Raw genomic sequence first — 23,584 nt, forward strand, 5'->3', positions numbered from 1 at the left:
ACATTTGCCCTGTATTTCTTTGCTGATAGTTGTCACCAGTGGCTGTTGGGTGGTGCCAGATAGGTACATTTAAGGAATGCAAGATGGTGCTCTGAAATTCCCAACACTTCTGCAGCTGCATGCAAATGTCAGCTCCTGACAGAGTATTTCCAGTGCATTTGTTGACATAAACAGTGTAAATAGTGTGTTATAAGATCAAGAAGTGAAAATGTCATTTCTTCTTTAACCCAGAAAAACCCGACTGGCATTCACCAGAGCTGTTCACATCCCCCATCTCGTGTTGCAGGGATCACTTACAGAAATCTGCATAGGCTTTTCCCTTCCCTTTATCCTGGACTGTAATGTGATTATACATGGAAGAGCAGCATGTGTGCACATGAACTTGTGGTTGAAACAACCTGTTCTCACAATTTTCTTCCCCCTCTCCCCCAATTACCTTTTCCAACACATTTCCCAGGTGATCATCCTGTTTCTTAGAACTGAACTGTGCATTGTTATTATCCTGCTTTACTTTTTTAACAAACCATTAATGATTTAGTGTCTACCAAAAGTCCATGTGCAGACCAAATTTTGGAAATACTAACAAATATCTAAAAAGACACAACTCTTCACCCTTTGTTGATAAGATTTCCCCATGTGAAATACTAGTGCACCATCATCTGCTCTGAGGGTGCAGTTCTACATTTTTTCCAATAGGGCCATGACTCCCTGTCCAACAGCAATTTTTATGGCATTTCTGTCACTCACCTTGCTCATATTCCCGAGTCAGGCTCACCATGGCACCATTTGTGCTGATACAGCAGAGAAGTATCCTGCCTGAATAAATTCCTCTTATATAATTCTGTCTTAAAAGTGTGAACCCTGTTTATGAAAAATGTTTACGTCATGGCAAGGAAAACCACAAGTTTTGTGTGGGAGGGCAGACTGGGGGAAGGGAGAGGAGAAAACATCCTGCCATGGAAAATTCTCCCTCAGTGAAAGGGGGGAAAAATCATACCCTGACAAATACTAGTTTCCAGAAAGCAGCCTAATTTACTTCAGTACAGTTCGAATATTTAATATTCATGAATTATTAATATGTGGTATTAGTAATTGTACTATGTGGTTCAATGAGATGGTAGCTGCAGCTTCTGGATGCTCAGTACCTAAGCAAGCAGTGAAAGCTCATGACAAAAAAAAAAACCTAAGCCATGAATAAGTATCAAACCATTCTGCTGACATAAATAAATTTTAATTATTTTTTTTTTTTAAGTAATTGTATCTTGGTAGATTTTATGCCAGATCAGGTATCATCCTTCTTCCTGCAGCTGGCACAAGGCAGCTATAAATACATCATTGTGTGCTCTGCCAGGCTGACAAATACAGGAGCAAGTTCTCACATCTGATCTGGTTCAAATCCACAGGGCTTGGCTGGGCTGCAGGGCACAGATGCAGTGACAAGTATTGATGAGCACAGCCTCACAAGGTAACAGGCACTTTTGGACTCGCCAAAACACCCAGGGCTCAGGCACCAACATCTGGGATCAACACAGTGACTTCCACAACATATTTTTTCTTATTTGAACGTATGTAAATGAACAATGTTTCTAATAATTATTGAAATAATAATTTAAAAAAATCTTACCACACACAGTCAAAATCTTTTGGCAAATTTTAAAGTCTTAGATCTGTTGGGAAGATTTCAATTCACTTCAGTGGTGTATGGATTGGGCCTTTTATCTCCTACCTGCAGCTGATTCAGCTCTAGCTTTGACTTGACAAAATCCTGCCAACTTTACCATGTCACTTCATAATAAACTGGGTTTTTTAACTGAACAAAACTGAAAAACTCAGCTTGTGATGACTGCTTGCAATTAATTTTCATTTCCCTTCATTGACTATGCACATAAGTGCTGTAAATCTCTATCATTTTAAATTAGGTCTTCAAGGGTAATTTTGGCAGCCAGAGAAATAGGCATCATGTTTGAAGTATTGTAGGATCCTTTTTTCTTTTTTTTTCTTTTAATCTTTTGGACTCAGATCAGTCTCAAACAAATTCATTGCTCACCTATCTCAAATGACATTTTAATTGCAGCTTTTAACTACACATAGGCTAATGGAGGAAAATTGGGTATAAAGTTCTCAGAGTGCACATTCATATTGAGGGCATTTTCTGAGTTTGCTTTGCACCACTGAACTTTGTATTACTGTGATACTTATAAATATATTTAAATGAAACTAGTAAAAAAAGTGCCTCTAAATTAAGCTTTCTGGATGTCTGAAGATTGTTTTAAAAATTGATTTACATCATATTAGCCTTTAAAACCAAAATGTAATTTCATAACTTGTGGAGTTACGCAAAAAACTTCCTAAATCTCCATATCTGCCATTGATTTTTATTTAGTATTTTTGCATTCTTTGAAAAATTCCCAGTGTGTGTGCATGTATATATTTATATGCCCAGAGCTAGAAAATGTCAAAGGTCTACCTGGTGTTTTTATTTATTTATTTTGCTTTCAGGAATCAAAAATGTTCTTTTTTTCAAGTCAATACTGTGGCCCTCATAAAAGGAGTTCTCTAGGTGGTCTTTGTATGCAAGGTCTACCTGAGAATATTTACATCTGTAAAAACGTTTTAAAAGCACAGAAGGGTGCAAAAAAGGCATGCAAAAGAGGAAAGTGGAATTCTCAGAATTGAATTCACATCTATATGAAACAAAAAAAGGAATGTCTACTCACTGCCCTGAGGCTCTCTCCACACAGAACCACATTTGCTAAGGTCTTTTCTGCAGCACTAGTGTTCAGTGCAGTTCTTCACTTGTGTATAAATGCCAGAGATGTATGAGGAATAACAATGTTCAGAGGTTTCATGTGTTTGTTGGTGTTTTAGATATGTATACTTTAAAATCAAAAATAACATTGCTGTGGAAGCCTTGAGACTGAAATCGGTTTCTTTCAACTTATTTTCTCAAAGTGACACTTTCTGTTGTTGCAGCTTTGCAATATTAATTGCTTTGCTTTTTTCTTCTGGTGAATGATATTTATAACAAACATAACTAGCTCAATGCAGCTGAAAGCCATTAAAGTAAAAAAGTAGGAATCACCCATTCCATCTGCTTTTCATAACAAAGGGATACAAAGACCATATTGAACATTCATTCCCATTTCTCTAAACTAATATTCCCAAAAGGAAAGCCCAATATCCAACCTCAAAATGTGCAACATGTCTTAGGGGCATAAAAGAAGGAAATTAAGGTTAAATAGAAAAACATACACTGCAAATTATGTACAGAAAATTAATTATGTAAATAAAATATGAGAGTATTAAAAATTACTAGAAGCAAATATATTTACTCAAATTTAATAGCTACTTGAAATCAAATACCAGTTTGAAGATGAAGCCATTTGAGGATTTTGATGCCTGAGTATCAAAAAATATCTTTGTTAGATGGAGGTGTCAAAACAGTGCATCTACATTAAAAGCTTTTTAGAAGAGCAGTGTGTCATATAAAGCCACAAAAACCACATTTCCAGCATTCAACTATGCAAACTAAAAGAAAAAGCATGCAGTAAGACATTAAGGGAGAATGCAACCAGTGGTGTTCAACCACCCAGTGCCATCAGTAGGTGCCTTTTCTGCTGGCCTTGGCTGGACATAAATGAGGATGTACCACACATAACCCCTTGCTGCACAGAGTTTCCCAGCTTTGGAGGCTAATCTTGAAACTGCACTCAACAATTGGAAACACACATTTTCTGGTGGGAAATGTAAATAGGAAGGCATACCTATTAGAGCAGAGAGATCAATGCGTTATATAGACCACAGAGAAAGGCTTGGAATTATAGTTTCAGACTGTGCTGGAAACTTGATGAGCAGTTAAAACACTGCAGAAGACATGCACAAAGTGAGTTCATGCAGAAATCTGACATGACTACTCATAACAATTCCTTTCCTCAAGCCACTAACATCTCATCAGAGGAGTATTTCCTCACTCAAGTTAAAAATCTGATTTTTCACTGAAGCTATGAGTCTGGTATATTTAAACAAATCAATAGCCACATGATGTTAAAAAGTTACCTAGAATTTAATGAATAGTTCTAATTACATTTTAACACATTCCATAAAGTTGAAAAACTCCTGTGTAAATTCTCCAGACTGAAGGACTAAAATATTCTAGCTGTTTATTCTTTAACAAAATTCTCACATCTACTTTATATTAGAAATTTTATGGAAATTGACAGAAAGGTCTGGCATCTAAAAGAATAATTTACTACATTTTTTTTGTAATTCATATCACCTTGACTTTCCAGCCATACCATCCTACTTTGCACAGGGCTTGAAATTTTAAAAGCTTTTAAGTTATAGTCCTATCATCTTTATTTAAAAATTGGTGGTTGAATTTTGAAGAGTTTTTGAAAATCCAGACATGAAGACTTATATATTAACTCCAGCAACATTAGGCTTCAGATGCAGCTAAAAAATTTCTTGTAGAAGCAAGACAACCTGATTCTAAAACGTGATACATTGCCTGATGAAGGATTAGTTTTGTGATCCTGACAATTTAGGGTGGGAAATGTAAAAATTCTGGTTGCTACGTAGCTGCATATAAAAATCTTACAAAAAGTTTAAAAAAGCTTTAAATCTGCTCTATATAAAATAAATGTCTCCCTTCCTCCCCTCCCCAAAGTTGATACTTGTGTCAAAATCAGAGTACAAAGGACTGCTTAGAAAGAAGCAAACACAGATTTGTTTAAACATCTTAAAGAAACAAAGCAGGCTACATCTCACCTTTGATAGCACATTACAGCCATTCTAAAGGTGTTTGTTTAATCTTTCTAGTAAAAGAAGCAAAAAGACTGACTAGTTTTTGTAAACTTAGTGCAATAAAGCTTCCTGCTCTCAGGAAGCCCAGGGTTTCTGAGAGCAGTTTTCCACCCCTTAATTGCATTGTTATTATTCACACTATTTTACAAAAATTATAATATCATATTATGCATTGTGTAAGGACCAAAGACTGTGGGGCACTTCTCACCTTGTCAAAAAAAAAAAAAATAATAGTCTTGGTGAGAGTCATATCATATGTAAACTTGCTCATTAACTGCTGAGAAGTTGCCACTTTTTTAAGGACTTTTATATAAACTAATGCTACAATCTGGATTTTAACGTATTTGTATAGGGTGCCCTCTCCCCATGTCATATTTATTATACCCTGTGAGCAGTCACTTCTTCAAGCTACTGAAGGGGTATTCCTGTCTCTTCAGAATGAGCAATCCATCGAGTTTTAGCATGAAAAAAGGGGTTTTTAATCCCTTTCTCTATTCAGTCTCAGGATAAGTCTTTCCTCTAGCAGCATATGAAACAAGCATGATTTTGTTCTTCATTTCTCAAGGCTGAACAACTGAGGTTTTTCCTGGAATCTAAACTGGATTAGTGACTAATGCCACCATAAACAAAACAACTCTTCCACCCCCTAGTTCTTTAGTATTACTATTTAAGGACAGTCATAAAGTTAAAAAATAAAAAAAATAAAAATAAAAAAAAAAAAAAAAAAAAAAAAAAAAAGACAGAACACTCAATGGCTTTTAAACAAATGCTACCACATTGTAAACGTGTGTGTTTGCCAAAGCTCTAAGTCTCTATTGCTGAAACCACTTGTGGTTTCTCAGCACTTCTTTTTTGAATGATTTTGTCTTTATAAAATAAACATGTTTGAGACTAAATTACTTGTGTGTCTGTTGGGAATAATTATAAAATTAGCTCGTTCTAATTTACACTTGTGGGTTTTAAAAACATAGCCAAATAGCATAGTGAGTCTCCTGGTGAAACCAAAGCCTGGCATGTCAAACATGGTTTAAATCACACACATGGACTTTGATTTTCTCAGTGCAGCAGTCTGATCTCTACAGCAGGCTTAGTCCTTTAGTTTTGACTTCTAATTCTCCAAATAAGTATTCCTTTTGTAGGTCTCCAGAGACATTAATTCAGCATGCCAACAGGTTGTGTAATATATAATACAAGTAATTCAACTCCAGGCACAGAGCTGTGATTTTCAAAATGTGCTATCTCCACCTATGGTTCCAGCAGTCTGCAATATGTTGTTCATCCACAACACATTAAAGAGCTTTGGTTGCTGAATGCCTCAGTGTCCCAAATACGATGGACAGATGTGCTGCAGTCCCACTCACATTACCTAGGAATCTATTTAAGGTCCAATTAACACAGTTCAGGGGAGCAACACCTGATATATTTTAGCTGTGTCCCTCAGACCCACTGATTTCAGCGATCTAAATTATGTTTTTCCAGGAAGAGAAATTATCACATTATCACAATGCTGCTATTGTACTACCCTGGCACATGTTGCACTCCAGTGCATTAGGTAGTCAAAACTTCCAGGGAACTGCAATGACCAGCTTATGTCCTTACTTCTACTAGAACAGCAGAAAGAGTTTTCTGCTATTCTACTAGACAACATTGGTTGATATAGTCAGTATTTTCATACTAATATGCCAAGACTCACTTAAAATAGTCTAAGTCAGCAACTCTGGAAAATTAAAATCTAATTCAGCTTCCTCCTCTTTTACTCTGGACTTGCCACACAACACCTTTCCAACAGTGGATTTACAGCTCCATGAATCCACAAGATGCATATTTGTGATGAAAATTGTTCATTTGACTTAATGCCATAGGTTTGTTTTCACTATCAGTGGCTAGAACTTGTATTTGGCATCCCAGTTTGCCTTTTTCCCAAGGCCAGGGGAGATGCAAATGGTACTTTCTGTACCAAGATAAGGTGGGTTTAGTTTCTGTGTTTACATCCTGATTTTTATCCCTCAAGGCTGCAAAGGTTACATTACCCTGGCCTTGTCATCACTGTTTAACCTTATTTTCATCTTTTCATAAATACCTGAACAACTCTTTTTAATCACATCATAACATTTTAATAAACAGGTTTTCCATTAACAATCTGTGGTCTCAGACTTGTTCCACATTTCTCAAGCACTGTAAATTCTCCTTCCTCTACATTAGAGACATTTTTTTTCCTATTTTTTTTACCTCTTCTCCCTCTGCAATATAAATATATATCTCAACAGAATCTCACTCCCAGTCTGACCCAAACTTCAATGCAGTTAGGTATAGTAGTAAATTATACCATCAGCCTCTTCACTCCTTTTTCCTCCACTACTGAAAAAAAAGCTCCCTGAACATCTTCCTGCCTTCCACAACACTTGTTGCATCCCCAGTTTGGGAATACCTGTACTTGTCCTTGTTACATACATGTGCATTAACACATGTCTGCATATAAATGTATGTGCATATATATATGCCTATACATAAACACATGTATATTTATTTACAGAATATTTATATATGCATGTGGGTCTGTTGAACACATCCACAGATGTGTGTATTCTCTGTGCAGAACAGACACACCACATATATTTAGGTGCTTGTGGCAGGGTGCAAACCACTACACCCTACACTGCACTTTTTAACATCCTCCATGGCACATTTTTCCCAGTGCTGTCTCAGGGGTCAATTCTTTCTCTAACCCAATAAAAAAGTCAATAGTAAACATTGTATTTAACAGCCTGAGCTACACATGGGGTATTTTTACCAGTGTGGTTTTTCAAGTGCATTAGAGTTTACCTTCTGGCTATTCTGAAGAATGAGTAACTCGTTCCACTCCATTCAGCAATATCCACTCCTCCCCCAGCCTCCCTCTTTTGGGCTGATCACCTTTCAGACAAAAGAAAATGAGCCCCTATGAGAGAAAGAGGTGCATTCTCCAGCACTAAGGTTTTAGAGTAGACACCATCCCAAGCTGAAAATGGCTTTCCAGTATCTAGAACAGATTATTTTGTTAGAATATGAAACAGGAAAGGTAACAAAATGCCCCCTAGCATAACTTTCAACACAAATCAGCCTTGCCCTGTTCATATTTGTTTAAAATTCTAACATGCACCTATAAACTGAATCATGAGTTATTGAAAGATAGTTCCCAGACACAAAACATCACACACTTCACTGGCTTTATACACACACTTGCAGCTTTATACACTACTGAAAACATAAATACCACTCAATTCTCCACCTTTGATGGAAGAATAACAATAAGTCTTTCCAACTGTAGTTACTGGCTGTTTCAGTGGCCTGGCTTTGTATGAGGATAATTAGATTATAACCAATTAGTGGAAATGTCCAAAATAAACAAGTCAAGACAACATCCAACTTCCTGTAAAATTAAGCTCCCCCAGCAAACCAAACATTTCAGCAATATTAAAGCTCTGTTCTTATTTTAGGAAAAAACCACTTTTTTCCTCCCTTCTTTCACAATAAAATGCTTATTCCTGCCCTTTGTTTCCAAAAACATCACAAAGCAGGTCAAGCTTCTTTGAGGCAAATATTATTTCTGGGGACAGCATTTGCTTTCTGACACAGCTCTCTGTTCAGGGAGAAGAATGACCAGAACATGCACAATCATAAACCACACAAGTATGAACATGCACAATCATAAACCATACACAAGTATGAAGAGTGCTGCTGCCCCAAGGGGTTCTTGATTTAAGGGTCAAGGAGAAAAGAATTAAAAAAAAAAAAAAAAATTAAAAAAAAAAAAAAAGCAAATGACTGTTGGCTTGAACTTGAACTATGTTCTGGCGAAAAAAAAATTACACTGCACATCGTAACTGGGAGATAATATGTCAGAGAAGTTGAAGGGCAGTTTCTGGCCTTCTACTCTCAAGGACCTGAGTTTTCCCAGCCTGAGCTGGCAGCCTGCTGGCATATTTTTAAGCAGGCTTTCAAAGCATTCATCCTACTCTCACACCCAATTTACAGACCTGAACTCTCTGTATATAATACAGAAGTATATAATGTTGAAAATAAAGCTAAATTAATACTCAAGGGCATTGCTTTTGGAGCAGACTGCAGGTAGGAGCAGGGAACAGCTACCATTGTTTTTCTTCATGAAGCCTGCAGCCACTGCAGAAATATTTAAGCTGAAGCAGTAATTATGATACAGGGAAGCATCACAGCCTAACAACTACAACTAACGTTCCATGGCACTGTTTGCTGATCCTGCCTGTATAGCTCGAGTTCCTCCCATAGCTACACATGATCACCAATTCACACAGCCAGAAACTGAATCTGCCACTGATTATGTTTGGGAATTTCTGTCATTAAATGCAACTCTTAAATCCTGCTGGATAGGGGTAAATTTAAGTGTGAACGCTGAGCTCTTCTACTCCCACAAAGTAACAAAAGCAAAGTGCTGCTGCTTTGTTTGTGCTGCCATGGGAAGAGCACACCACAGAGACCCCAGATGTACTGATTTTCTTCTAAACAGAGAAAGAAAAGCAGCAAGTCAAATCCAGCCTCTCTATCTATCTATCTACCCACCTATCTATCTCTGAGCAAAGTTCAATGGATGTACAAGAAGCCTGGAGCAACCTCTAAGAAGCACTAACTTTTGCTCAAGGTTCACAAAATACAGGAGTACACCATTTCATCAGAGAATTGTGCTTTATACAAGCAACTGATTCTCACCAGGTTGGGAAGAAAAGCATTTGACTACAACAAGCAAGTTAACACTGCAGGTACTATTAAATATTTAAGTTTATGTTCTTTTTTAGATTCATTTATTACTTTACATGAGCTCTCCATTGTAGGAAAGAAGTGGAAAAAAATGAAAAGAAAAAAAGAAATTATACTCACTTAGATCCTAACAGAGTAAATTCTCATTTCCTTCAACATGGGTTTTGCCAGAATGGGATCAAGCTCAGGCCATATTAATTTATCAGTAAATTATTATTAATACATTTTCATGTTAGTACAGCAATTTTTCCCTCTGCATCTTTAGCAATTTAACACATTCCTTCACTAGGAGTCTACAAGTCCTTCAATAAATGTATCACTTCAGCAGGATTTTTTTTATTCCTTTCATGATTGATTGAGAACTTTTCCAACAACAGTTTAACCTTTGAGATGCTGAGTAAATTTAAAAATCACAAAATGTGAGCAATTGAAATGATGGGCAATGGCTTCATAAGAGGGAAGAAGAACAGGATCACCAGGATTCTACAGAACTCAAAGGCATTTTTTTTTTTATTGATCAGTGGATAAGGGATTAAAGCTAAATCCTAAATTCCAAAACTAAAGATTTTGAAATAATGTTTCCACACCAGAATATTTTAACTGTGTTTTGCTAAGCAAGAAGGCAACATAACTCCTAATGTCTATATATCCATACAATCATAAGAATATGAAAGTGATTGTAGCTTCCTCATTCCCTAAATTAATAGACTACATATTGTCTGTCTATATATTGTGGGAGACAGTAAGCACTTCTAAACTTATAAAAACTACATCCATTCATCCAGCATGATGGCACTGCTTTAAACTACTGATCAAGAAATTTGTATAATGCTTACAGAGAAAACCTCAAAATCAGCTACATCAGCACAAAAATGATTTTTGATCAATCTTCTGATTTCTCTTCACCTTTGTTAGAGTTGTCTTTTCCCAACTATTTAACTTTCAAGAAGTAGAGTTATGCTGTGCTGTTCCTGATACCTAAACATCAGCATACACCTGGAGCCCTCGTTCTACCATCCTGTCAAATGCATTGCTGAACAAGACAGAAGTGGATCTGCAGATGCAGTCACTGAATAGGCAGTGATTGGCTTGGTAAAACACATCACCACCTGCAATGAGAGACTGCAGCCTCTGTCACAGGACAAATTTGAAATGACCATGTATGAATTCCAGCCCCTTTGAACTGAAATTGAGCCACACAGATGGTCAATCTGCTGCACGTGTCGTCACTGCTAAACCAGAACAACCCCACGATCAGCAGTCACACCAAACCTAATCCCACTTTCAAAATCTGCCAAATGGAAGTAAGGAAGACAGTGCTTTGTAGATTTCTGCATCAAAAACTATTAAGTATGAATTAGTAACTAACACATAATTAAGAGTTCAACACTAAGCTGCATGTTCTACTTCTAAATGTTTCTTTCAGGCTTTAATTCAACACACAAATCTATAAAAAGTCAGACTTTTTTAGCACAACATGAAGGGTCATTGAGGATGGTATGTCCCTTGGAACCTCCCAGAGTTTTATTCCCTTCTCTGTCTCTTATTTCTGACAAGCACAATAATTATTTGCTGCTTTGTGGAAGCAAGATGGAGTGAACTTAGGCAGGCCAGTTCAGTGGCACATGGAAAATATCACAAGTGCCAGCAGCAGAACAAATTGCTATCCACTTTGTCATGCTGATCTACAGGTACCTGCTTATCTTCAGAGCCTTTGCTGATACCTTCCATAGAGTTACACATTCCATTCCCAATACAAGTTACATTATCACACACTGCACTTACTACAAAGCACAAAACTTGAGAAAAATAGCCCAAAATAAACAAACCCTCCATTGACAAACTTTCTATGAGCTCATAATAATGAACAGTGTCTTATCCTTATCAACAGATGCTGTCTTACCTTTATCAAGAAAAGCTGAAATGTCCCTTTCTCCTATTCAGCTCTCAGGAACAAAATAAATGAACTCCACCCTGCATGCAAAGAACATTTTTTTACTGATTAGTGTTATTCTGAAAAAAAAGTTCAAGTCCTTGCAAAATAACACAGACCTTTCAGTTCTTGTATGATACTCAGGCAAAAATATGATGCTATCTGGAAAAATGCCCACTGATAGCACATAAGTTGTTATATATTTACTACCTTATTTTAAGAAGTGACATGCAAATGCTGTTATGAACTGCAGCACACTGATGGCAAAATATTCAACAATACCAGTTTACAAGGAAAATTACATATATTTTATATATTGGGTCCACTTCCAACATAAAATGGCAATATTGTAACCCACTACACAATCTTCTAGTTTTCCTTTTCATCTTAGCAGGGGTCCCAGAAGAATGATATTACACAATACACCTGGCTAAAAATAATTCTGGATCCCCTAATAATTTACATATCTTCCAAAATAAAGATCATCATTCCTCCTTGTTGTAGCATATGCACAAATTCAAGCCCTTCCATGGAGGTAGGATGGGATTTTTACAGCAACAGAAGTTAGAAGTCTTAGGGTAAGAGCAAGAGTCTCATAAACAGTAGAGAAACTGAGATTCATTTGTTCTGCTGTATAACCATAAAAGCATTACTGAATTCCTCAGCAAGTGCAGCTTCAGTCAGCTGCAGAGGACTGAAGATACAAAAAAATTAATCATAGAGACTAGAAGCAAAAGAGAGAAAGAAGATAGAACAGCAGCTGCAGAAGGATGATGATGAAGGCTGATGGAGAATGAGCATATTAAAGCTTGTGTTGCAAGGAAAAGAAATTTCATGTGTTGAACAAAAGGCACAAGAGCATAGAGAGAAGGAGAAAAGGAGGACCAGAGCCTCATTGTATTTACTCTTTAATTAACTACTCCATTATTACACTAGAATGTGGAGCAGAAATTATTCATTTAGACAGCTTCCCAAAATCTTTACAATCATGCAGTCATTTAGGTTGGTAAAAAACCTTTAAGATCATCAAGTCCAACCATAAATGTCACTGCTTATCTTATCTGAAGTAGTTTTACATACATCAACACCAATTCAAGAGTTACATAATGGTTCAAGCTCATTCCTCTCCCAAACAGTGGCCAAATACTTATCATTTCCTTCACAGTGCAAGAACACCTAGAAATTTTCCAAGGGCATAAATACAACTGACTTGCTGATAATGGGCCAATTCAAGTAGCTGTTCTTGCTCCTACAGCAGGTTTCTCGTGCTGCAGTTCTCATAGCCTGATGTTTGAAAGGAAAAATTAATGTTGTTTGTTATTAAATAAAATAGCCAGGCAATTTGGAGGCACTAATCAGATGTTATATTTTAAATATGCAATTAGTTTGTAGTGACATCATTATTTCACAGTATACATTACCATTTCCCTTTCTCCAGGATGAAAGAAAATTTCAATGAATTTTGCTTTTATTCTGTGAAAAGTCACATATTAAAAAACCTGCTGAATTGAGTTGTGTTCATTTGGGTTTGCTTTTATTTAAAAGAGACCTGCTGCTAATGGTGAGTTTGTGACCCCAAAAATACCTCTAACTTTGATATCTTGGAAGCTCACATGCATCTGTAAAATTCAACATATCAAAAATTACTGAGAAAAAACTACTGCCTTTACTCAGTAAGATTCACTGCAGACATTTTGAAAGCTTCCTCTGCATTGCTGAGTGATTTCAAAAGGACACAAATATTAGGGATTCTGATTTTTCACATGCATTAATTTGTGCACATAAGGCCTTATCTATTCTGAAATAATCTGTCAATTTGTGTTTACGCATCCTAGAGGTTTATCTTGTGTTTACACAGAGTTCCAGGTAGAAAAGGTTTGGTTTAACAATTTGTTTTCAATCCACTCTGCATCAATATTTCATCAACAAATAATTTAACAGCACACATTTAACAGAGCAACTTGCACCAGCATCAAAATCTTTCCCAAGTTAGTAAACCTCCCTGAGTAAATTCTCCTGGTCTCTTCCAGGCATTCACAAAGTTCTGGAGCTGCCACAGCATTCTCCTTGCATCCAGCCCGTGCCAGGGACTGACAACCCAGATACTGAAGAGTCTTTTCCTCATGTCCAATCTGAATTTATTCATATCTGTTTGACTGTGTCCTCCTACACAGTTAAAAGAGGGGTGAGGACCTTATTGGGAGCTTACAGTTTATGCAAGCAATTACATTCCCACGATCTTTTTCTGAAGGAGTTGAAACAGGGTGGTTGGCAGTAAAGAATGACAGCTTCTTCCCTTCAGCTCCCACAAAGGGACAATAATATCCTCCTCAATTTTGCCATGCTCAGCAACAGGCAAAAACATCATGGGGATATTTTCACAAGATTTTCCTGTTTTCTAAAATCTCTGGAAACCATTCTCCTAGATCTTTTTTTCTCCACTCTATCCTGCAGACACCAGGGATTGGTTTCAAGTAAGTAAATTCCACAGGTAAATGTCCCCAATAATAAAAGCAACAGCCTATCCTGCTTGAAATAATTTCCATTTATAGCCTTCAAGCATATGATTCTGTCTCATTATTTAAGTAGTCGTTGAAAGAAAAAAAATTCCATGCTAAGCTAATGTTAAGTACACAAATGATTATGTGTTTCACTGTAGACTGACAAGACTGGTCTCTTTTCCTGCTTTATCCATAATTCTGCATATAAGCTCCCAGCTTCCAAAAAACACATTGTCCAATTTGAGAATGTTTCTCACTCATCTGCTTAACTGACTTAATTTTTTCTAATTGTGATCTACAGGAGTAGTTTGTCAACCAAACTAGCAAATGGTTCAGCTGGCATTTGTTATAACCATATGTTACCTCTATGGGTTAGATTAAAAATATAAAGACCTTCCTTCATTTTATCCTCAGAAGGACAGAAATTACAAGAATGAGTGGGGAAAAATTAAACAAAAAATAAAAATAAATTAAGCTGTACAGTTTACACTGTCTTTTACCAGACCAGTACAGCTGCAATTTGACATCCATGTGTCTGACCTCAGAACTGGTGTATAACCAATACAACAGCCAAGGATATCAATGCCTATAAAAATGTGAAGAGGATTCAGTTAGCATTTACTCTAAACTGCATAAAAAATACTTGTATAATTTTGAGTTAATATATCTTTCCTCTTGACCCTGCAAGAATAGACACAAAAGGTGAACTTAGCTCTAATACAATCAAGGATTTCACAAATAAGCTGATGTTATTACAATGAAAATATGGGAAACACTAAAGAAACCATAAAAACGTCCTGTTTCATAAGATAAGGAAGCTTTTTGCTACAACTTGTATTTGTTTTGACTTCTTAAATGAAGCTAAATAGTATTTTCATTGTTCTTTCACAGCTCTTTCAGAAGGAGAAACTGCTCTGGCAACCCAAGGACTAAAGGCTCCACAGCCACTGACAGGAAAGTGCCCTTTTCCCCTCCTGCCATTTGTCATCTTTACAGGCAAAAGCTGAGAGAGAAGCACAGATTGGAATGATTACATACAAAGTTTGGGGCTAATTAAATACATTACTCAGCATCAATAGTATTTAAGATCTATGGAGAAAACTAATACGTGCCATCAAAAAGTTTCTAAGGGAGATAGATTACAGAAAAGTGTTACAACATGAGGAATACAATATTTCATTTGAAACAGCCTCCACAAAACATTAAAAAAAATAAACAAGAAAAACCAACCATGCACAGAAAACTTCATGAGTATGTTTTTGGAACGTGTGAATATAGCATACAGAAATATATGGTTTAATTGTAGAAACCCAGGTAATTCTCCTGGACAATAGTTTTCAACAGTGGCTTCTCAAATTACCCAACATTTTGACAGAAGGAAATAAATTCAATGCATTTGCAGCTGTCTCTACCTACCAATTTTATAAGGGAAAATTACAACTGCAATACAGACAAGATGGTGAGTAGGCACATGAATCCAATTACAAGTAGACAAAAAAAAAAATTAATCTGAATATAAATCAATTCCTCCCCTCCTAATAGACCACATGATTTCATATGACAAGACCACATAAAATACTACTTTTACTAAGACTGGAGCAATTTTAAGTTTGCAGTTTTCTAGTGGCATTTCAGTGAGACAAGCAGAGGCTCTAAATAAGAAAACAAAACAGAACAAAATTTAAAAAAACAGCAAACATTCACCAGAAGATCCAGCAAAATATTGAATTGACATGAATCTTCCTCTGTGAAGAACTGAATCTTGGAAGGACAAGATTCTGGCAGGAAGGTGTAATCAGTGACCACTATCATCAGTGACAATTGTGATGTCCTATATTCCACCACTCAGACAGTCAAACTCTAAAGGAAACTGCAGCACACAGGGATAAGATGCTGACAATCTGCCCCCTTAACCATAATTTATGGATTAACTCTTCTCCACAGGTTTTCTAGCTTTCCTATGGCTGCCAGTGTTTAAGTCGTCAGCAAAAACACAAGGGCCTTACAACACTGTTACAGAATACAGTTTTGCTATCTGCTCATTTTCTCATCTGCTCATATTTCTCATCTGCTCATATTCTCACCCATCTCAATGCATTTCATATTACTTCCTATTTTCTGTACTTGTTGTGCTAATTAGTGAGAGATTCTGCAAGGTGCAGGCACTAAAACCACCACAGGTGATCTATGCAATGAGTTCCTTGTCTTGCTCCTGCTTTCCCAAATCCCCCCATAACATCCTCTCCCTCTATGGCTCTGTGCCATGCAGGCATTCACACACTGAGCTTTCTTTGCTCATTGTCAGGATGACAAGCACCTATCTAAACAGAGAGTGTGAAACACGATCCACCTGTTTTCCAACTGAAATCCAACCAAAAACAAAAGACACTTCAGGCTGACTTTTGAAAGAATATGTTCAAATATTTTCTTAGTATGAAAAGAGCAAGCTCTGCTCCTCCAGTCAGAAAAGTCCCTGCAAAGTCCCTGCAAAGATAAGGAGCACGGGGAATTTGGCTTCTGTATTTGCTGTCACTGTTTCCATGGTACACAAGCACCACACATCAGATGCTCAAGGACTAAAGTTTAATTCATAATTCATGCAAGTAGGTCGGAGTTATGCTAGGATTAATGAGCTACAGCTCAATCAAAACCAAGCAAGACAAGGACCAATATTGCTTGATATTGTAATAGAGTCTGTGTTTGGGGTTTTTGAGGTTTTGGGGAAAGTTGTTTCTTCGTTCAGGGTTTTTGCTTTTCTTTGTTTATCAAATGCAAAAATCTTTGATATTTGAATGTCTGAGAAGCAGCTTCAATATGAAATTACTAATCCACTCGACCTCAGAGGATCTTAATCTCTGTAACAGCAGAAATGCGGTAACATTGTACTCATTACCAGTTACTCCATGGAAAAGAAACCTAGAAATTAAACACATGCAATTGCATAAATCAAAGTCAACTTTTAAAGATTTTGAACCAAGTCTGAGTAGAAACAAAATGTGACAGCATAAATATCCCTTAAATTTATGGCTCTATTGAGATTTACAGGACTTGTCAATATTAGAATGCTGCATTCTAGCCACTCATGAAATTAATACTTGAGACATTCTAGTGCTGTTTTTAGCACCAGAGTAGAGGAGAAAAGGCACTACAAAAATCATGTGTGTTGACATTATGAGTCATTTATGTATGTGCATTAAAGTAACTACCAGTATTATTTTAAGGCACAGAAGTTTAAGTGGTCCAAAGAACTGTAAACCCAACTCCCTTCTCCTTACTGAATGCACACCCTGCATCTTAATGTGTCATCCATGAGAAACAGAGAGATGGTGTTCTGATGAACACATCATCTCAGTTTAAATCAGTGTTGATACAATAGGCCACAACCATGGTATGCCTATTAAACCAGAAAAATATTTATCCAGTTCAGCATTCAATTCTGGGTGTGTTCTCTGTAAATTTGAAACCTTCCATTGAAGCAGTAGGATTATGAAAATAGTGAAATACGTTAAAATTATGCATGCATATGTGAAAAAATAACTACAATGGAGCGAAGCAATTAAGAAGAGCTAGAAAACTTCAGTATTTCTTCTCCCTTTTTAAATAAGGCTAACAATGTAAATAGACAGTGAGAAACACCCAGAGAAGTGAGAATTACAGCCCATTACAGCCAAAATATCAGCATAAAAATCAGAGTAAATTCTAAATCCTTATTTACAATATGATACGTATGACTTTTAAACAAGCAACATAAACGTTTCTCTCCTATTTCATACTTCCTAAAAATCTCTGCATTTTCTATTAAAAAAAACTGCCACATACAGTAAATAAACCACAGTGAATTGTGGGGTGGAGGGAGTGGGACAAAACAGAGACCCCCTTTCTGAAAAGGCATGACCACACTGCTACATAAGCTACAAGAGAAATGACAGCCAGACCTTCTCCACTTATCAACAAAATTAATTGACTTGAAGGAAGGAGAGAAAAGAAAGATTGGGGGGGGGGGGGAGGGGGGGGCAGCTTTCCATTGCAACTTGGGCATATAATGAAATTTCAAACTAGATGGCCAAAATCAACCAAACACACGTGAAAACAAACACTGCTTGATGAAATCTCACAACAGCAGTAAAAAACTGCAGTACAAAGTCATTTGTAAACCAAATGGTTCAAACAAAAAAAAATGCACCTCACTTGCACAAAGTAACTTGCACAAAGCAAGTTACTAATTCACTGCAGTAGAAAAGCAATTTGTGTCTTGGAGCATGTTTCCTTCTGCTTTTGTTTACACTTTGGAGTTGAATGATTTTAAACTACATAGGCAGGATGCTAAATAACAACCACAGGGTTTCTGTGTGTATATATTGCATATGTGTAAAGATGCATTTGAAAATTATATGAAGATTGGGAACGATTAGAAGCCTTATGCCACCGAAATGTTGCATAGGCATGAGGAATGTATAACATTACTCTTGAATTATTAAGGGTCAGAAGGTCAGCCCATGTATGCAGACCTTTCCTCTGAACAAGGTTAGCACAGTGACCTCCTCAGAACTGCCTGCATCCTGGTGTATTTTTGCCCATCTCTGCTCCAGGTTTTCCACGTAGTTGGAATTCCACAGATGGTCCCCATCGCCCCCGAAGAAATGCTCTCTCCAGATGAATTCCCCTGAACAGAACTTCATTTTTTGACAGTAGAGGGATATTTTCCAGAAATTCGTGACTCCCAAAAGCACAACAACTGGCTAATACTTAGTCATTTCATCATCTTAGAAAATATGGTAGAAGTATAAAGCATTTCAGAAGGCACTGACACTCCAACAAATGCTGGAAGCTCTCTGACCAGCATTTGATAACTGTACATTCAGGGATTTCTGAGTCACTTGTCATCATTTCAATATAAATAGGTGTATTTGCAGTAAAGCCTATGCTAATGTCATACTTCTGAAGTTTTAGTCAACTATTTTAAACATAGTGTTCTAATGTCCTTTGTTAAACACACAGAACAGTCAATAGTTCATTACTCCAGTCTCTCCCTTCTCTTACTATTTCATTTGTTGACGTTAATGATTTGCTAAGTTGATTTCCCATCAACCACAGCCTCAGTGTTTCTCAAAGTTCCTAAAAGATTACTTCAGTAACAAAAGACATTATGACACAAAGATAAAAGCAAAGATATCCTAGTATATAATTTTCCAGCTGAAGGGCCATGCCTCAATGCACACAGCTGTGCCCATAAACTCTCTTCATGCCATCACAGTGCTTCTTGATGCATGCACAGGCACCCTTCAGCAAAATAACCCACACTTATCACAGAACATTTGCATTCACATCCCATGTTTAGCAGCCCTTTTCCAGGATTTCTGCTTGCATCTCTGGTGAAATACTGTAATTCCTGCATTATATATCCATGCTACACAAGGAACAAAATACAGATTTCTTCCTTAAAAGAAATTTGGTATAATTAATAACAGAATCATTATTATAATGAAATAACTTGTCTGTATGCAGAGAGGATGCTCATCTTTCATACATGCTAAGTGGACTTACTAAGTATGATTTTCAGGAAAGAGACGAGAAATCCCATAACCCAAGATGATACAGAAATGTATATAAGGAAAATCTTTATTTTCCTACATTAGTATAATGCTTTAAAGGGAAGACATCAAAGAGAGGTAAGCATAAATAGCATGTGAATAAAGAAAATCTTGATTTAATAATTGATTTTTAATCTCCTTTGCATTTCTACTTCACTGACCTTAAAAAAAAAGTCATTTTCAATGCCTGCTGTAACCACTGCAACAAACATTAACTCCACACCAACTTAAAACAGGATTAAAAAGCAGTGAAATTGCTCACTATAGATACCATAGGTGAGTGGTAGAATGGGTTCTCCCAAATGCTCTTTAATTCAAAATGAATTTGATGATTAAAAAAATCTCCATGAGAAAGGTTCCCTCCACTTGTGTTTCATATTTTTAAAGGTTTCAAGTTCACTGCCCCTAAGCCTTCCCAGGAGTTTCACAGATGAGTATCATCATCTGCCTTAAAATAAGATTTTGTTGAACAATTCAAAAACCACTCATGAATATACTAAGCTGGCACCTGCTGAGATATTTAAATGAGCCATGGTGGGCTCCTGCTCCTTGGTAGCACCTTTGCAAATTGCTCCTCACCTGGGTCAAAGCCCCAAATGCTTGAACTGGTACAGGCTGCAGGATGGGAGGGCTGCAAAGCATTAACTGAAAGCAGCCCAACAAAAGTCCTTCAACACCACTGAAGGCTGGTATAAACCTCCCTGGTAACTCCCACAGTATTATCTAACAGGATAAAAAAAGCTGAATTTGGGCTTTTCTCTAATTCTAATTTTAAGTTTACTGTTACAGACTTAGCTGCTGAAAATTAAGATTGCAACTGTTCAACACTTCCCTGAAAGGCTGAAATTCAGGTTGCCCCAAAGCCAATGTATCACACTCTTTTTAAAGAAACACACCAGATCAAATTTTAAAAGGCAAATCACTTTTAACTGGAGGTTTTACTTGAAAATATATTGGAATTACCACCAATCTTGAATCTTTAAATAAGATTAAATGCTTTACTTTTTCTATACCACTCCTCATGTTTGCAGACTTTTTATTTTTACCTTTTCCAGCAATTTTGGCATTGCAGACAGACAAATGATTTTTCTTAGTTTTCTCTGCTTCCATTGTAGCTGACTCAGGCTTGGTTTCAAACGTCTGCAAAATATATTTGATGTCTGGACTACTAATCCACAGAGGTTTCTTTTTCAACTTGTTTCCTTGAAAGGCGATGGAATCAATTCTATTACTGTTATTTTCAGAAAAAAAAAAAATTGATAGAAGTTCAAACAGTACTGTTTTGTTTTAAATAGAGCCAGCCTTTGAAATTCAACTACCTGCCAGTGGTTTAAAATGCCTTTTTAAGCAGTTCACATAACATAGCAAGTAATAAACATAAGGCAAAACTTTAGCAAGTATGAAAAGATAGGAAAACACCCACATGCCATTACAGCCTGTTTCAACCTACACATACAATATAAATCAAGCACAAGGTAACAGTAGCTTAACTAATTCTATTAATCTCTGTGAGTAAGCGTTTCATTTGGCCATTTTCACATCCTGTAATTATTCCAGAGGAAACGCAGGTTAAAGGTTCAACTAGCACTTAAAATGTCTCCTAAAACATAATTATATATACAAGACTTAGCCTGTGGGTAAAACTGGGAAACCTACAACACAAAGCATTTATTTTTCCCAAATAAACTGCTGAGTCCAGTTATAACAATAACATTTTTTATCATTATTAATACTCGGTTCTATGCAAAGTGTATGTCAGAAGGAAAAGCTATCTGTAGCTGCACAATTTGGGCCATAAAGCCTTAGCATTCAGCCATAAAAAATGGTTAAAACTGATTTGTAAGCCCCCTCTTCCAATTCACTCCAAGGAAGAATCACAAAAGTCACAGTTGTCAATTGCTCTGTGTTCTGCAGGGGATCACTGCAATGGCACAGGCTTCAAGGGCAGCCTTGTTTGTTAAATAGTAAAATATGGGCTTAAAAATCACTAAATACTTATTTGCTTTTTTGCTTTTGAAACAAAAACCGATTTCCAAAGATGGAAAGGGAGGCCACAGACTGTGCATGCCATCATGTACCTTTTTATCTGAACTGTTCTTAGGGAAGAAAAACAAAACAAATCAAACAAACATACAAAACCACTGCAGCAACAAAAAACAAACAAACAAAAACCCACTAAAAGCAAACAAACAAAATACAAAACAAAAATTACCAAGCATGCAGTGGGAAAAGGCTGAGAAGAGGTAAGCACTCAAAACAGGCAGGAATTCAAGTCAAATAGATTAAACACTTCAAGAGAATCTTGCAATTTCTATCTACAGAGTCCATTAATCTGCTTCTCCCTATTAAATATGCACAGTAAGTGCTATATGCATTATATATTAATTTGAAACAAAGACAGTCAATTGTATTAACTTGATACTGGCAATTCAAAAAGCACATAAATAAAAGGTTATTTGTCATTATAAAGAAGGCTCTGATTCTGCTCAGCTATGGTCCCTTGATTTTTGGATGTGCAAGCATCAATATGAGGTGTTCATAATGAAGTCTGTAAGCACCAGTTCAAAGTCTGTGTTCTGGAAAACATCATTTTCCCTACTTATTTTAAGAGGTGCAGTTAATGGAACCTGGCAAGCAAGTTCCAAGACTTTAGTTTAAAATTTTAAAAAATTCAATCTGGAAAACCTCATGAAAGGAGTATTAGTGTTAAAAATGCTCTAAGTTCTAAAATTAGTAAATACTAGATTTAAGGCTGTTCATGAAGCAGGAATTCAAACCTCATATCTATTCATTTCAATGGCTTTGCCCCATATTAAAAAGCAAGCCACCTATGCAACCAAGGGGAAAAAAAAGACAAACCAAAATGCTGAAGTTAAACAGCAATGCTCCTGTTTCAGTTGATGCAAAAATCTCCAAAATTACTGCAGCACTTCATATGAAAAGATTGTATAAAAACATGAAAAGGGGAGTTTCAAAAGATAACACATAGCTACTATAGTGTCAAGCTGAAACTTAAATACAAAGCAAAATGACCATATTATATACTGTGAAAGAATTTTGGTTTACATATTTTTCCATTATTTATTTTTCAAAACATTCCACAGTTTTACTGTAAAACCCCGAAACCATCCTAACTGATTTTGACATATTTTTAGAGTTCTTCCAATGTTTTCCTTTCCCTGGCAATTTTTCTTCAGACTTGTATTAACATCTCACTCACCAACACAGACATCTAATGGATTAGTAAAGATACCTGCCAAAGGTGGCAAGCACCAAAGTATAGGCAACAGAAAAAGCCCCCTATATGTTTTATGTTTTGGACACACTTCCTAAATGTTTTAACCTTCCAACATTCAGACATACAGCAAGATCAGAGAGCACCATGAAAGGATTCCCCAAGCATCTTCTACAAAATAAAGTATAAAACTGTGTATTCAGTAAGACACCTCTTTGCCACTAAAGCTAATTTTCTGGTTGTTCCTCACTTAACCCAGTTTATATTGATGACATCTAGGGGATAAAGAGGGAATGGAAATGTCAAAACATTCTTTGTTCAGTTCCAGTGGGAGGAAACAGCAGATAACTCTAAGGTCTCCCTGACCTTCCAGCTCTATGGGGCAATCTTTCCACAAGGACTGTGTTCTCACACAGCTCTTGCTCTGTACAAGGCTCTGATCTTTTTGTTAACGCTTGGCATTCAGGTGTTCTTCTCTTTGTCCTACATGTCTTTTGTCAAAATCTATTCCTGTACAATGTAATCCCAACACAGCTGTCCCAAACACAGGTCTATTTTCTCAGTCCATTTCTCTTCCTTCTTCCTTGCTCAATATAAATCCCTGGAGCAGCTGCCCAGAGGGGCAGTGGATGCCTCACCCATGGAAGGGTTCAAGGCCAGGTTGGATGGGGCTCTGAGCAACCAGGTCTGGTGAAAAGTGTCCCTGTCTGTGGAACTCAATGGTCTTTAATGTTCCTTCCAACCCAAACTG

At 36.7% G+C, this 23,584-nt stretch overlaps 1 protein-coding gene across 5 annotated transcripts in view; it reads right to left on the reverse strand.

Moving 5' to 3' along the window:
• The window catches only part of BMPR1B (bone morphogenetic protein receptor type 1B), a 221,689-nt gene that overhangs the window by 165,530 nt on the left and 32,575 nt on the right, over nt 1-23,584 (reverse strand). For 2 of the 5 annotated variants that reach the window (XM_079307115.1, XM_079307111.1), the window contains exon 2: nt 11,477-11,547. The exons of 2 other annotated variants lie outside the window; for them this stretch is intronic. The gene's annotated coding sequence lies outside the window, so the exon portion shown is untranslated. Of the gene's footprint in view, nt 1-7,626; nt 7,681-11,476; nt 11,548-23,584 lie in introns of those variants that run through there. One more of the 5 variants, XM_079307112.1, reaches the window with a different exon arrangement.

The sequence above is a fragment of the Erithacus rubecula genome (genome assembly GCF_903797595.1).
Source record: "Erithacus rubecula genome assembly, chromosome: 5".
In the NCBI taxonomy this organism is placed as follows: Eukaryota; Metazoa; Chordata; class Aves; order Passeriformes; family Muscicapidae; genus Erithacus; species Erithacus rubecula.